General features: G+C 37.1%; 1 protein-coding gene and 1 long non-coding RNA gene across 2 annotated transcripts in view; one reads left to right on the forward strand and one right to left on the reverse strand.

Annotated features, from left to right (window-relative positions):
• The window catches only part of LOC115411411 (CUB and sushi domain-containing protein 1-like), a 692,182-nt gene that overhangs the window by 17,242 nt on the left and 660,296 nt on the right, over positions 1-14,644 (forward strand). The window lies entirely within an intron of this gene.
• On the reverse strand, positions 2,009-14,027 carry LOC115411421 (uncharacterized). The gene is made up of 3 exons (XR_003934210.1): positions 14,017-14,027; positions 7,491-7,495; positions 2,009-2,098 (listed from the first exon to the last, which is right to left on the reverse strand). It is a non-coding gene; the product is annotated as an uncharacterized LOC115411421 (long non-coding RNA).

Consider the following 14,644-nt stretch of genomic DNA (forward strand, 5'->3'; position numbering starts at 1 on the left):
GGGAATATGTGATGAATATAATGGTAAATTCTGAATATTAGGTAAACAAACAAATAAACAAACAAATTAATGAATGAATAAATATAAATGCAGGTTGGGACATCTCTGTAACACCCCAGAACTCCATTTAACATAATTTATTGTGACCCATTTTACCTTTAAAAAAAATGCACCTTCTGCAATTCCTGTTTTTATAATAATTGTTGAGTCCCAGGATTGAATGTACAAGCTGTGGATAAATTTAGAGACAAGACTGACAGTCAGTGAGAGACAGGTTCAGATCTCTGCAACAGGTCACTCACACTGAAAATGCTGAAAATCAGGATGAGCATGAGATAGATTGCATCAGTTAATCGTTTTTTTTTTTTTTTTTTTTTTTTTTACGTTATGTCACAAGATGATCATCAGTCATACTCATTAAAGGAGAATAATTATTTCCTTGATTAAATGCATAATCAAGATATTAAAAGTAAAGTGACAGTGATAGCAGTACCAGGACCAGGGTGCGTATAGGATGAAGGTTTTCAGTTGGTATTTCCCATAAAACAACAATACAAAAGGTGTTTTAATGACAGTTAAAGATATTGATGCTCTTGCTTCAGAATGGGACGATCCATCCATCTCATCCACCAACTCAGAACACTGACTATGACAGTGTGCTGGAGATACTTACATTTGTCTTGATGAAACACAGGCACTTACATCTCTTTTGGTAGTTTTGGAGATGATTCCTTCCAGGGTTTATGAGAGGTTGATGAGTTACATTGGAAAATAACTTTGTAATGGGTATGACGGTCTGAAAACCCAGATATTCACTACTGTTATTGCACAGATTCTAAAAAGACTGGAGAATCCCTTCAAATACACATAAGATTTTCTTGTGCAACAGCAGCTATGCTCCTGCAGTTACAGTTACAGGTACTTAGTTTTGATATGGTACAATATTGATACAGTCGCGGAAAAAATATTAGACCAACAAAAGTCATCAAAAGCAATGGTTATGCAATCAAGTACTAACTCCTGTGTGTATCACGTGACTAAAACAGACAGAAAAGAAAACACGGAATGCCTAAAAGCACTGTTTTTGGCAGTACAATGCCATAGTTATTGATGTAAGAACTGAAGTAATTTTGGTTATTATCAAGAAAACATGGAAAATGTCTAGATATCAGCTCTGAAATTAAACTCTTATGAGTTATTTTTGTTGTTATCATTATATTTGTCCAAAGAAATGTACCCTTAGTTATTCCAGGCATTAAAATGAACAAGAAATTGAAGAAAACAAGGATGGTCTAATAATTTTTTCAAAGACTGTATCTAAGCCTCAGTAGGTGGATATTGGGTTTCTATCTTCAGATCAAGAAAAGGCTTTGGATAGGTTTGACTGCCCAGCCCCAGTTGACCTATAGGGGGCAAGCTTTGGTTGTTAATAACCAAGTTCCTTCATGTCCTTGTACTGGATTTACACTTGTAGATCACCGGCCTAGAGCTGGGGGATAAAGCCAAAAATGTTGTCTTGATGAAAATTGTTGCATCAGTCAGTATCGAAAATTATCATGATAAATGTCAAATCAGTATTTTGCTGTTAAGCCTCTTAAGACCTGGGCCATTTGTTTCCAGTGGGAATTATTTCAATGTAACACATAACAATGGAGTAGCTGATAGCAGAAGTTTCATTCATATAAAACCAAGTTACGATCCGAAAACAGCAAAGGTAAGACAAAATTTGTAATCATTGCTTTATAATTCCACCTTTAGTTTTGCTCTTCTTTGGCTTGTTCAGTGAGTTTTACCAGTAGAAAATTAGTATTGTCATTGTTGGATCTTCTTAGTGTTACCTTAGTAGTGCAAAGTTTGTCACATTGGTCTTTTGTTTTATGAAATTTTTCATGACATATGCTGGTCTTAGACTGTTAGCTTTTTTATTTTTTATTTATTGATTTATTTATTTATTTTAACATTTGTCCATTTAAGTGTCCTGTTGCCTGACAGTCGGTTTTGATATGCTATGTATAGAATGTGTATATTACTACAAGTGACATGTAGCATTACCATGGTAACCCAGACAGAACTGTGGCTGCCTCCGGTACCAGGGCAACTGGGCTTAGTTGGTTTTAATCTCTATTGTTAGACAGTGTAACCAAAATAAACCATAAAGACGAAAAATATATCTCTATACCAATCATAGCCACTAATTGCTGTAAAATTACATCATATATTGGCTATTATATTATAGTCTGTCTCAGCCTTTGTGCAGACATACTTACAGGAGGTTCTGGGGATGCATTCACAGACCAAAAGTGTTATGCTCTTCCAAGCCACGTGTGAAGGTGGCCAGGACCTTCTTGACCTCTACAGTTGTTTTGCAGCTTCTCGCCTCTACACAGCAACACCTATTATATGATAAACAGCAGCTTTAGAGTGAAGCAGCAGCTGTGTTACATTATAAGCTACTGAGTAAGGAGTTATCACGACAACATCTTCCTATCAGGTTGTCCCCCATGCATCAAAGAACAGTCTTAAACACCAAGAGGGAGGCTGCTCCCAGCCTGATGTCAGTGTCGGGGAGGGACCCCTGTTACCTGCTGATACACTACAGGATACTCAGCTCCAACAGCAAACAGGGAATTCACACTAAGATATCAGTTCTAAGAGCAACAGGACAGTGGAAACCTGCTGCCACACTGAACCAGGAGATGGGGTTTCAATGGTTGTTTAACAGATGATCTGTGTACTTTCTAGTAGGGGTGGGAATCGAAAACTGGTTCCGACTTAGAACTGGTTCTAATCTACCGGAATTGTGCACCTCCAGCGTTATCAGCTCTTCTTAATTATTCTCTTATTTCCCAGCATGACATTCTCTGGTTTACCGTACATCATGTATCGGTACATTACGTAATTATGTAACCCGCTGACCTGCTTCAACCGTGAGAAATCATGAGCCACTTTTACACAGAGATCCTGGAAAAAAGGTGAAATGGTGATCCCACCTTTTTGCCACCATTGACTGATTTCCACAGCCAAGCCAAAGGAGTAACAGAGGTGAGACAGGTTGGACTTTTACACAGTGAACCTGCGTTCTGGAATCAAAGGGGCAGTGATGCAGTGTATAGTGTGATGTATAACTTGCGTGTTGGAAATATCCAGAGCATAGCTTCTTAGCTAACGTCTCCGGAGTCGGCTACATTAGTGGGACTGTGAAAGACAGGCACAAATCATAATTTCACCTTCATCATGGCTCGGTTACTACCTCCAAAGGCAGTACAGAGCCATGACAGAGATGGGACCAAATGATCCCACCATTTCGTTTACACAGACATCATTCCGGAATAAAGGTGAAATATTTCCGGAACAGAAGTGCTGTGTAAAAGGGAATATGGAGAGTAAAAAGTGACCCAGAGCTTGGCTATATTTCACCAGAAGAGATGGGAATAATGCCATGTGTAATCAGTGTGATGCTGTAATTTCATGTAAGGGTGCAAATACCAGCAACATGCTCAAGCATTTGTCGACCCGGCATGGAATTAAATTCCAGGAATGTCATGTGTTCGACCACCTGTGTACGAGTGCTAACGTTGTTGGTCGAACAAGCTCCACTATGACCTATCAAACTACTTTTTTCCCCACTCAAAAAAACACTTAGGAATCGATAGGAGAATGATATGGAATTGGATTGATAAGCAGAATCGACAACAGCAGTGATACTGATGAAATCCTCTAAATTCCCACCCCTACTTTCTAGTCTGGTTTGGTTTGGTTGAATGTGTTTTGTGGTGTTACTGTTATTGTGGGAAACGTATGGTGATGCTTTTCAATATCACAAGCTGGTGCACATGAGTTTAGATATTTGGATGTCTGTGCACAAACTTCCCATAGAGCAACACACTGCAAATCCACAGTAGATGGCGGTTCAAGGGAGTACATACCTACAGACTTGTGCCACATATCGATCATTTAGCGAGGAGTCACTGTTTTTTTCTGTAACAACAAAGAAACTCTTTAGCACTTGTGGCTCAGCTGTCCTAGACTGAGCCGCCATCTCTCTGAAGTTGAGAAGAGATTTTAGGAGACAGTTTGTTTTTCATCTGATGCAGGCAGCAGCACAACGCAGGCTCGTCATGTCATCTTTGGTTAGTGTTCTGATCAAGCTAAAAATGAGCATCTGGTTTAGTAGAAAAAGGCACAGGGTCTACAGGTGATACGCTCATGTTCAGGGGTCATGGAAACTCGGCTAACAATTGACTTCACATATTACAAAATGTCTCAAAACTGAGTGGAAGGAGTGTACGTTTGTGAATATGGAGATGTTGTCTGTTACTGTAGTGTACCAATCATAATCAAAAACATGTTTTTTTTGTTTTCTTTAAATTATGATTTTTGTTGTCTGTACTCCAGAACTGGGGATCTCATATCCAGATAGCAACACATATAATAATACAACAGGAGCATGGAAGATCTGTTTCCATCTTACTATTTGAAATTAAAGGTGTAGAATATAGGGTTGCAACTAACGATTTTAATAATTGATTCATCTGTAGATTATTTTAATAACTAATCAATTCATTAGATGAACACAAAAGGCTCAATTCTCAAAGATCGGTATTTAACCCAAAGTAATACAGGCTGCAGACAAGCCACTAATGATTACATTCCCGCAATGGCTTTGGGTTTAGTTAGTGAGCACTAGCCCGCTACCTAGACTTCTTATGGCTAGAAACTAGCAAGCTACAGTCTTCAACCAGCTCCGGGTGTAGGCTATCAAACCAGCATTGTATGTATTAGTTCCAGTCAATGATGGTTAATGTTAGTCTGGTGGCCTGATAAACGGAGATGGATGAAAACGTTATAATTATGACAGTAGTGTCTAACTAGCTAGCGGGCTAAAGTAATCACAACACGTAGGCTATCTTAAGATAGGGTTACATTATGGTCCCAGTGGCCACGGCAGCCCCATTTGCCCAAAACATATTGTGCCGTAAGATTTTGGCCATTTTTTACCTCCATATTCAAGTTTTGTTATATAAACAGCGCACTACATTTTGGCCAAACAGGGCTGCTGTGGCCACTGGGAACTTAATGTAAACCTAGCTTTAATAATCTGGTCTGGTATTGGAAGCCTCAGCCACGTTACTCTGTGTTTTCCTGTGTTACACTACACACCGTGCGGGCATGCCTCAATACTAACATGCGCAAGACCCAACAAATCAACTGCCAAATTCGTTGCCAACTCTTTTAAGAATTGATTTGGATCGATTTAATCGATTTGTTGTTGCAGCACTAGTAGGATATCAACATGTAGTACTGATATTCCTGTCAACAGCAGGGGGAAGTTGCATAACCAAAACACACTAAGGACTACCAAAAACACCAACAAATCAATGCTATGTGTCCACAGACTGAATCACTCACTGAATAAACTGTTAAGGTCACAGTGGATTGGAGTATACACATCTATGGAATTATCAAGTTTTCTCATTCAAATAAGAAAAAACAAAACGTGGTTATTTTGATCAAAATAACAGTGTGTCTTTTAATCTTCTAAGCATGGTTTACATCATAGTTCTGTTAGAAAACACTAAAACAGAAAAACCACAGATCACCTCTGTTTTCTTTATTGTTTGTGTTGACAGTGGCTGTTGAAAAAAATCAATATTGACTGGTTCAAACAAGGTCAGCATTGTCACAGCTTAGTCTGAATTGTGGATCCTGAGTGTCATAATCAAACTCACCCATGTAGAAGAAACGTTGTGTTGTCTGCTTCAAACTAAATTCTTTTCATTCAGAGCTGTGTCTAGTGGTGAAAACAACAACAGTGCCTCTAGCTTTTATCACTTTGCCACTTTCTTTGACTCTTAAAGTTGTTTCTTAGTGGTTCTTATTCCATCTTGTCACTTTCTGACATTTTGGTCAAAGGCTCTATAATGTTTGTTTTTCTCACCATTCGAGACTGGCAAAGTGACTCACTACTCGCTCTAGTGGTCACATAAACCTGCTGGATACTGGGAATGAATATATTCAGTACATATATCTATAATCCAATGCATTGGTATCTTTGACACCAGGATTTGTTTGGAACTCTCTAATGATAGTTTTAGGTCATATGTGAATAATACTACATGTAGCTCCTTTATAGGTAGTTAATTTATTTTACACCATTAACTTAAGTAAATAAAATGAAATTGTCAAATAAGCATGTGTGAAAGTATAAAATATTAATGTATAAAAGACAAAAGTAGATGACTGTTCTCAAACCATATCAGTAGCTCCTGTTTTGTTTGTCTTGTGTTGGCCTTTTCTTGTCCAAAATGACTCTGATCTGCGTCACATTCACTCTCCTTCATGTTTGTTTGTGTTGCCTTCATGAAAATTGCCTGCTTCCATCCATTCCATGTCATCCAAATAAAAAACTTCAACTGCAAAAAGTGTGATTTGCCACAACAAGCTTCGTGATTGAACAGACTATGTATCAATAGATGCTTTTGTGTGGTCAGATGATATATACGGTAGTGTGCATCAATTTAAAGGCTTAGTTAAAGGTTAGAGTTCTCTTTTCTCATCAGTTTCTCTCCTAATTTCTATCTGAGCAGGCATTTTGTGACATCCAGTAGCCTGCTGGTGTGGGGCTGTTTAGGGGGCATGAAGAGCTTTCTAAATGATGGCTAAATTTAACTAAATGACTTCCTCCACTCACATCTGATATAATGTTCTCTTCTGCTCTCTCCTATCTTTCTTTCACTGCCTCATCCTTTTAAAGCGTTGTCCTTTTCTACCCCTTCCTCCCTCTTTCTCCCTCTCTCTGCCTGAAGTGCGATATCTATTTCTTCAGCTCCCTCCCTCCTTCTCCTGCCTATTTACCTTTTTCATCTCATTCTGTCTCCAGCCACTCCCTCCTCATCCTCTCGCTTCCTTTCCGCTAATCGTTTTGTTTTGTCTACCGTCAGCAGCAGGGAAGGGTCAGGCGGTCCTCCGTCTTGATTTTTTCTCTGACTGAAGTTACAATAATATGGCTTTGGTGGAATTTTCTTTTAACATATTAGATAAGTCCGCTGGCAGTTGTCCGTCTCTCTGCTGGATCGATCTCCATTGTTCCTGTTTCTGTCTACTGTCTGCGGTAATGTGCCTTTGACGGGAAGCAAGGACTAATTAGAGGATAGATCTTTTACCTGAGAATTATGGTCTGAAAATTGGAAATGGATAATTGCTTGTAGATCAGGAGTCAATGGTGACTCAGGCAGCCAACCAGCAGCCTTTTGTGGTACTCTATTCACTCACTAACAACCTCTCAGCCATGTCACCAATTACCTCATTTATATGAAATATCACTCATCACATTATCATTTTCAATAGGTTACCCTATAATCATGTGTAATAATAGAAGGTCACAGTGAAACTATAGCGCCGCTACCTAATTACACCATTCACAAGTTTATCATTTATTTTTTGATGAAGTTGGAGATAAAATAAGGTCATAATATGATATAATGATACACCAAAACTCACATTTATGTGGATATTATTAGCATGCACTCATGTTAACTAGCAATTGATGCAGAACAGCCTTGATCTATTGACTGAACAAATAATCAATAATTATATATAGTAATACGTAATATGTAGCTTTATATTATTACCCCAAGTGTTGATTTAAAAATCAAAAATCCCTTTATTGGTTCTGCCCCCCCCCCCCCCCCCCCAAGAACAAACAAAACAGAACAAAAACAATACTTTAGATTCTAAAGTTTTAACAGCTTATGATAGATTTAATGACCAAAGTTTTTGTGACAGTATGTGGTAAACTTGAACTAAATCCGTTGAGTTTTGAGTTTTGAGCAGCCAAAATGTAATCACCTAAAAAGGTGCAACTTATTGAACATTGTGGGTGCTAGTATGCCAACAACCAGGTAAACAAACACTGAAAAAACCTAGTGGTCGAGGTAATAATAACACCTTAAAGATCGATAACACATAGTTATCAACATTAGACAGAACCATATAATTGAAATGAAATCACATGCTCAGTTATCAATCAGGTGGATCCAGAATGCACCCAAAGATCATGTAGAAATCACAGCTTGGACCTTCTGTTGCTATTTGCTATGTGCAACAGTGGAAGCCAGTTGTAGAGTAGTGCTGGATAAAGACGGGGAAGAGGCCTAGATCTGCTATGAGTAGTGAGAATAAACAAATTAGTTTTCCCCATTCCCCATTGTGTTCATTGTCCATATTTACAGCGTGCTGCAAATGAAACTTCCAGAGACTTGAGATAATAGTGTTTTATACTCCCCACATCAGTGTGTAGTTGGCATCTGAAAAGAGCTGTGTATTTGGTTCTTGTGCTTGAAGTCGTGATGTTAAACCACCATTTTTGAAGAGTTAATTTAGTTTGAGTTCTGTTTGTGTATGATGTAAGCTATTTTGTATTTTGTGTGTCTGTTTTTGGTGTTGTGTGCGGCGTTTCGACAGAGAGGGCCCTTGGTTCCAAAAATGCATTTTAGCAATCTTAAAAAACTGTAATGTAATATTGTGTACTCCTGATGGAATACAACACACACATAGAAGCTATAGATGCGTTACTGAGGGTTATCAAGTGGGAGTCCACCAGGAGCAACTGGATTTAACAACATAACACCATTCAACGTTACACACTCCCTGCTGGATCACCCTCATTTTACAACATCGCCAGATATTTTTAAAAAATATGTTGTAGCATATAGCAACAATAAAATAACAGTTTTTCCACTAACCCCTGCCTTTAAGATTAAGATTTCATATTTAACTCAGATGAACAAACCAGCAAACATTTTTTTTTTGTGTAAAACTGCACAGTCAAAAAGAAGAATCTGTACCATATTTTAAGTATCTAAATAGTCCAGATGTTCCAACAAATCGTAGTTACCCTCAGCCCTCACCGCAGGGTATATTCATCAGTTCATAGTCCGTCTGTCTGTCCGTTCATATGTGCAAGAACTTTAGCGTGGACTGAAGGCCGAGGGTTTTCAAGTGCGGGTACATTATGTTGCCATATCTGCTCTGCTTTTCCATATTTGAAAAACGGATTTAAAGGTTATTTTATGTTGTATATCTTGTGCGCTAATGCAGGTTGACTAGTGCACCACTTATGTGCAGTAAACCATAATGCCGCAGAAAGGAATCAATCCACAAACCCCAGCTCAGCAGGCAGTTTTCTACTGCCACAGTCTGCTCTGTCAACATGACTAATAATCAGAGTATTATTTATAGTTGGCTGCTGCTTTATGAATTATATGAATAACGTCATGATGCCATTTACCTGAAATCACAATCTTTATGGTATTTTTTTCCATTTCTACACTTTAAAACCTTGTGTTATATTACAAACTATTGGCAATAACTATTTCTGATGGGCACGATTAGCCATGTGTTGTAAATTATTTCTTTCGATTGTAGTGTTTTCCTGTGCCACAGAATATCATTTTCTTTAAAAATAAGATGAATGTAGTAATAACAATTCTTATATTATTGAATAAACTTACCTGACATTGAATTTATATGGGCACTGCACAAAACCCAGCTGCAACTACTTTTCTTACAATCAGCATCAGGCTGTACTGATTTATTATTGCAAGTGGTTTCCATTGTATCTGAAAGGGAAAAAAAACTGCACTTACAGTAACAAAGTCTTCAAAGTGCATCTTGATGGCTTTGCAATTTAAAGCCTGGACCTTTTGTTGCATTAGATCCCTTCTCTCTTCTCAGCTGTCTCATCTTAAACCACACTGAAAAGCAATATCTGCAACTGCTTGCATTGTTGTACTGCCTGAACTTAAAAGAAAAAAATACTGAATTGCTTTTTTGTCCTTCTATATTTTGAACAATATATTATATTAGATGTACATGTTCCTTTTCAAAATGTCCCATTTCTTTTTTGACTTGAAGGTTGAGTATATACCTTTTTTTTAACATGGTATATATTAGAGTTACTTATGAATCAGTGCTGATAGGACCTTTTATAAACTAATGGTATCAGCACAAGTTGGCTCAGATGGTGGCCAATAGCTATTATCAGCTCTCAACTCTGACTCTGCAGGAAATCAAGATATATATTTTTAAAAAACCTTAGAATCACCTATATTTTGTCAGCTAATATGACACAGCACGTCTGGATTCATTTATATATATTGATATATACATTAAGGTAATTATGACTTTGTCTTAGATATTACATTTGACAGAGACAAAGTCAAACATAGGCCCTAGTATTTTTCCAACTGTGGAGGGAGGGTGGAGTGATTAAAAAAAAAGCAGCAAAATAAAAAAAAAAAAAAGAGGTGCCAGGCACAACAAACCCCGACCCTCACTCGTATTGTAGCTTATTTTGGCATCAATCCAGCTGATGTCATCACGTCTAAGTGTGTGCTGATATCAGCATATCAATTACGTCTATATACAGGGTGGGGAAGCAAAATTTGCAATGAATATTTAGTTGTTTTTTCTCAGCAGGCACTACGTCAGTTGTTTTGAAACCAAACATATATTGATGTCATAATCATACCTAACACTATTATCCATACCTTTTCAGAAACTTTTGCTCATATGAGTAATCAGGAAAGCAAACGTCAAAGAGTGTGTGATTTGCTGAATGCACTCGTCACACCAAAAGAGATTTCAAAAATAGTTGGAGTGTCCATAAAGACTGTTTATAATGTAAAGAAGAGAATGACTATGAGCAAAACTATTACGAGAAAGTCTGGAAGATACTATTAAAGAAGAATGTGAGAAGTTGTCACCCGAATATTTGAGGAACACTTGTGCAAGTTTCAGGAAGCGTGTGAAGGCAGTTATTGAGAAAGAAGGAGGACACATAGAATAAAAACATTTTCTATTATGTAAATTTTCTTGTGGCAAATAAATTCTCATGACTTTCAATAAACTAATTGGTCATACACTGTCTTTCAATCCCTGCCTCAAAATGTTGTAAATTTTGCTTCCCCACCCTGTATGCCCCAAGTTTGAAGTAAATTGAAACAAAATCGATGTTTTAATAGACATTTGAAATTTCGCCCATTATAAGTAAATGGGAGAAGAAAAATATGTAAAAAAAAATTATAAAATATGTGAACTTTGACTTACTTTTCCTAAAATATAATAACATCTATTCTGGGTCAGTGGCAATCTATAAACTCAATTTGGTATGAATTCAATTAAAAGTTTTGCTGCTAGAGTATTAACAAGCAAAGAAACAAAGAAACAAACCGAATCAAAAACAATAGCCTACCCCTTGCTTCCCCTTCAGGGGGCGGGGTAATACAGTTGCAGAAAATATTATTAGACCCTCAAAGTCATCAAAAACAATGGTTATGCAATCAAGTACTAACTCCTTTGTGTATCATGTGATTAAAACAGACAGAAAAGAAAACATGGAATGCCTAAAAGCACTGTTTCAGCAGTACGGTGCCATAGATATTGATGCAAGAACTGAAGGGATTTTGGTTATTATCAAGAAAACATGGAAAATGGATAGATATCAGCTCTGAAATTAAACTCTTATGAGCTGTTTTTTTTATCATTATATTTGTCCAAACAAATGCACCTTTAGTTGTACCAGGCATTAAAATTAACAAGAAATTGAAGAAAACAGTGGGTGGTCTAATAATTTTTTCCGCAACTGTAAATCCAATACTGATTCACCGTCTAATAAACATTCTAAACAAACAGTGGTCACCATTAGATTTCAGCTGTTACTTGATATGTAAATGAGACTGCTGTTTGCTATATTTGGAAATCTGTGACAGAACTCCACAGTAAGCTTTTACGTCTCTTCCCAGTCATGATCTACTGTGCTGTGAATCAGCATCATTATTATTGAATCCCTTTGCATTTGGATCAAGGTGTAGAACCAGCTTCTGAAAAATGCAACATTGCACGTCTGTCCATACAGCAAACATGTCTGCAAGTGGCATACACCATGAACATACTTAAATAATGCATACAAAGTAACACAGAGTGACATAAGGCTGAGAGCCTGTTTACTGCAGAACCCGCAGAATAAAACTGTTGACTCTGGTCCTGTCATCCACATATTATTTCCTTCTCCTTCTTCCATTCCACCAAGACATGTCGACATGACAGGAGTTGCAGACCTTTGACCAGCTGCACTATTACTCAAATACAACTGTCAATGTTCATATCCACTATTTTCTCTGCCTTCTATTCCTTTCACTTTAATCTCTTTTGAGCAGCAATGATGTAATTGAGAATGACCCCTGTTACTGCCAACATTGTATGTGTCTTTTACATATCTGTTGGTGCAGGACATCCAAACAGCAGCGACATGAAAGCACATGCTAGCTTTGATATCAATCAGGGCATAGCTGTGAGCTTTAGACGGATCATATCCATTTCACCGATGATATAATCAAGAAATGAAACCGGTGGTGCATGAATCAAAACAATTACACAGCCATAAGGTTCATACGCTCTTTGGTATTAAGACTGGCGTTGACATTAATCTCATCAACTGAGCATAATGGCCAGTGAGCTTGTAAATCATCATTGGAGATTCTGTTTCTGAGCAGGTCCATAAAAATGAGAACATTCCGAATTTTCTTTCATTTTATCTACCACTGTGAGATACAGTATTTTATTAAGTTACAGGACGTTTAGCCTTGGTGTAGGTATGTGTACATGTAGTGCCAATCTTGTCTTTTTAATATTATCTCAAGGCAGGAGTAGGACTTCAGCGAATTACTTTTTTCACTGTAGGTTAATTTATTGATTATTTTCTCATTCAATCAAGTGGAATGACTCAATTAATTGAATTAGTTATTGAATCTTTTCATTGTTACCAAGTCATCGATTAATTGGTTAATTGTCGCAGCTCTACGGAGGAGTGATGCTTCTTTTCAGATTTACTTGTTGTAGCAGAGAGGTACTTCATTACCAACTCACTAAATAAAATCCACTGTTTTATGGCACAATCTGCACTTTTTTGAGAAACACCTTATTTTCATAGTAGCACAGTTACTCTTTACCTTGTATTTTACAGTTTAAAATAAGCATAGTTGCACTGGGGTGTTGATAAAGAGACGTGAACATGACAAATTAAGTTAGTTAGTTAGTTGTGGGGGGCCCATAGAGCAGTGGAAGGGGCCCAGTGGATACAGGGTAGAAGTTGCGAAAATTTCGTGTAAAATCTGCTGTATAAGGAGATAGAAGTCAGGAAACGAACGTTGAAAGCATGTTCAGTTTCAGTTTTCACGCTATCAAAAGTGACGTTGTGTATGGATTTTGGAAAAGTAAGTCAAAGTTCACATTTTTATGAATTTTTCAAATCTTTTTTCTCCTCCCATTTAATTATAATGGGTGAAATTTCAAATGTCTATAAAAACATCAATTTTGTTTCAATTTACAGGGTGGGGAAGCAAAATTTACAATGAACATTTAGTTGTTTTTTCTCAGCAGGCACTATGTCAATTGTTTTGAAACCAAACATATATTGATGTCATAATCATACCTAACACTATTATCCATACCTTTTCAGAAACTTTTGCCCATATGAGTAATCAGGAAAGCAAACGTCAAAGAGTGTGTGATTTGCTGAATGCACTCGTCACACCAAAGGAGATTTCAAAAATAGTTGGAGTGTCCATAAAGACTGTTTATAATGGAAAGAAGAGAATGACTATGAGCAAAACTATCACGAGAAAATTTGGAAGATACTATTAAAGAAGAATGGGAGAAGTTGTCACCCCAATATCTGAGGAACACTTTCGCAAGTTTCAGGAAGTGTGTGAAGGCAGTTATTGAGAAAGAAGGAGGACACATAGAATAAAATCATTTTCTATTATGTCAATTTTCTTGTGGCAAATAAATTCTCATGACTTTCAATAAACTAATAGGTCATACACTGTCTTTCAATCCCTGCCTCAAAATGTTGTAAATTTTGCTTCCCCACCCTGTATAGAGGCACCTGATATGCTGACATCAGCTCATGCATAGACATGATGACATCAGCTGGATTCATTCCAAAAAAGCTACAATATGTGCAAGGGGTGGGGTTTGTTGTACCTGGACCCACTTGTTGAAAATTTATTGAACATTTTAATGTGAGTGTAGTTTGTGTAGAGAATCTCTGTTACCAACATAAAATTTATTAAGTTTTGGGTTAACCTGTTAAACCCTGACCATATTTTCAGGGGAAAAATGCCTACAAAGACACACCCAAAGTAAATGAAGAATTACTTCACAATAATAAGGTTCATATGGATGTTCTTGGTGTCTATGGACATTTAGAGACCTCATAGAATCTATTCCAATTGTCTAAAATATTTTATCTATTACTATGCGTGAGTAAACTGTAACAAACTAAAAGAGAAATTGGGATTTTTTATCCTTGCATGTTTTTTTTTGGCTGGGTTGACGATGATATGCATAAATTAATTGTTCGTGTCGGAGATTTGTAATAGCGTATATTTCACCCCACAAAGATTAAAAATCATGTTTGAACATTAAAGTCTGCACTAAAATACACTTTTGATGTACTTTTATTAGCATTAGGGTCTAAACTTTGAGCAAAAGTTGAAAAAACATTCATTGTCCTGATTTATTATATTTTTATAGTAGATGAATATTAATCTAATTTTTTCAGCCCGCAGGCGGGCTAATA

This window comes from Sphaeramia orbicularis, chromosome 3 (assembly GCF_902148855.1).
Source record: "Sphaeramia orbicularis chromosome 3, fSphaOr1.1, whole genome shotgun sequence".
In the NCBI taxonomy this organism is placed as follows: domain Eukaryota; kingdom Metazoa; phylum Chordata; class Actinopteri; order Kurtiformes; family Apogonidae; genus Sphaeramia; species Sphaeramia orbicularis.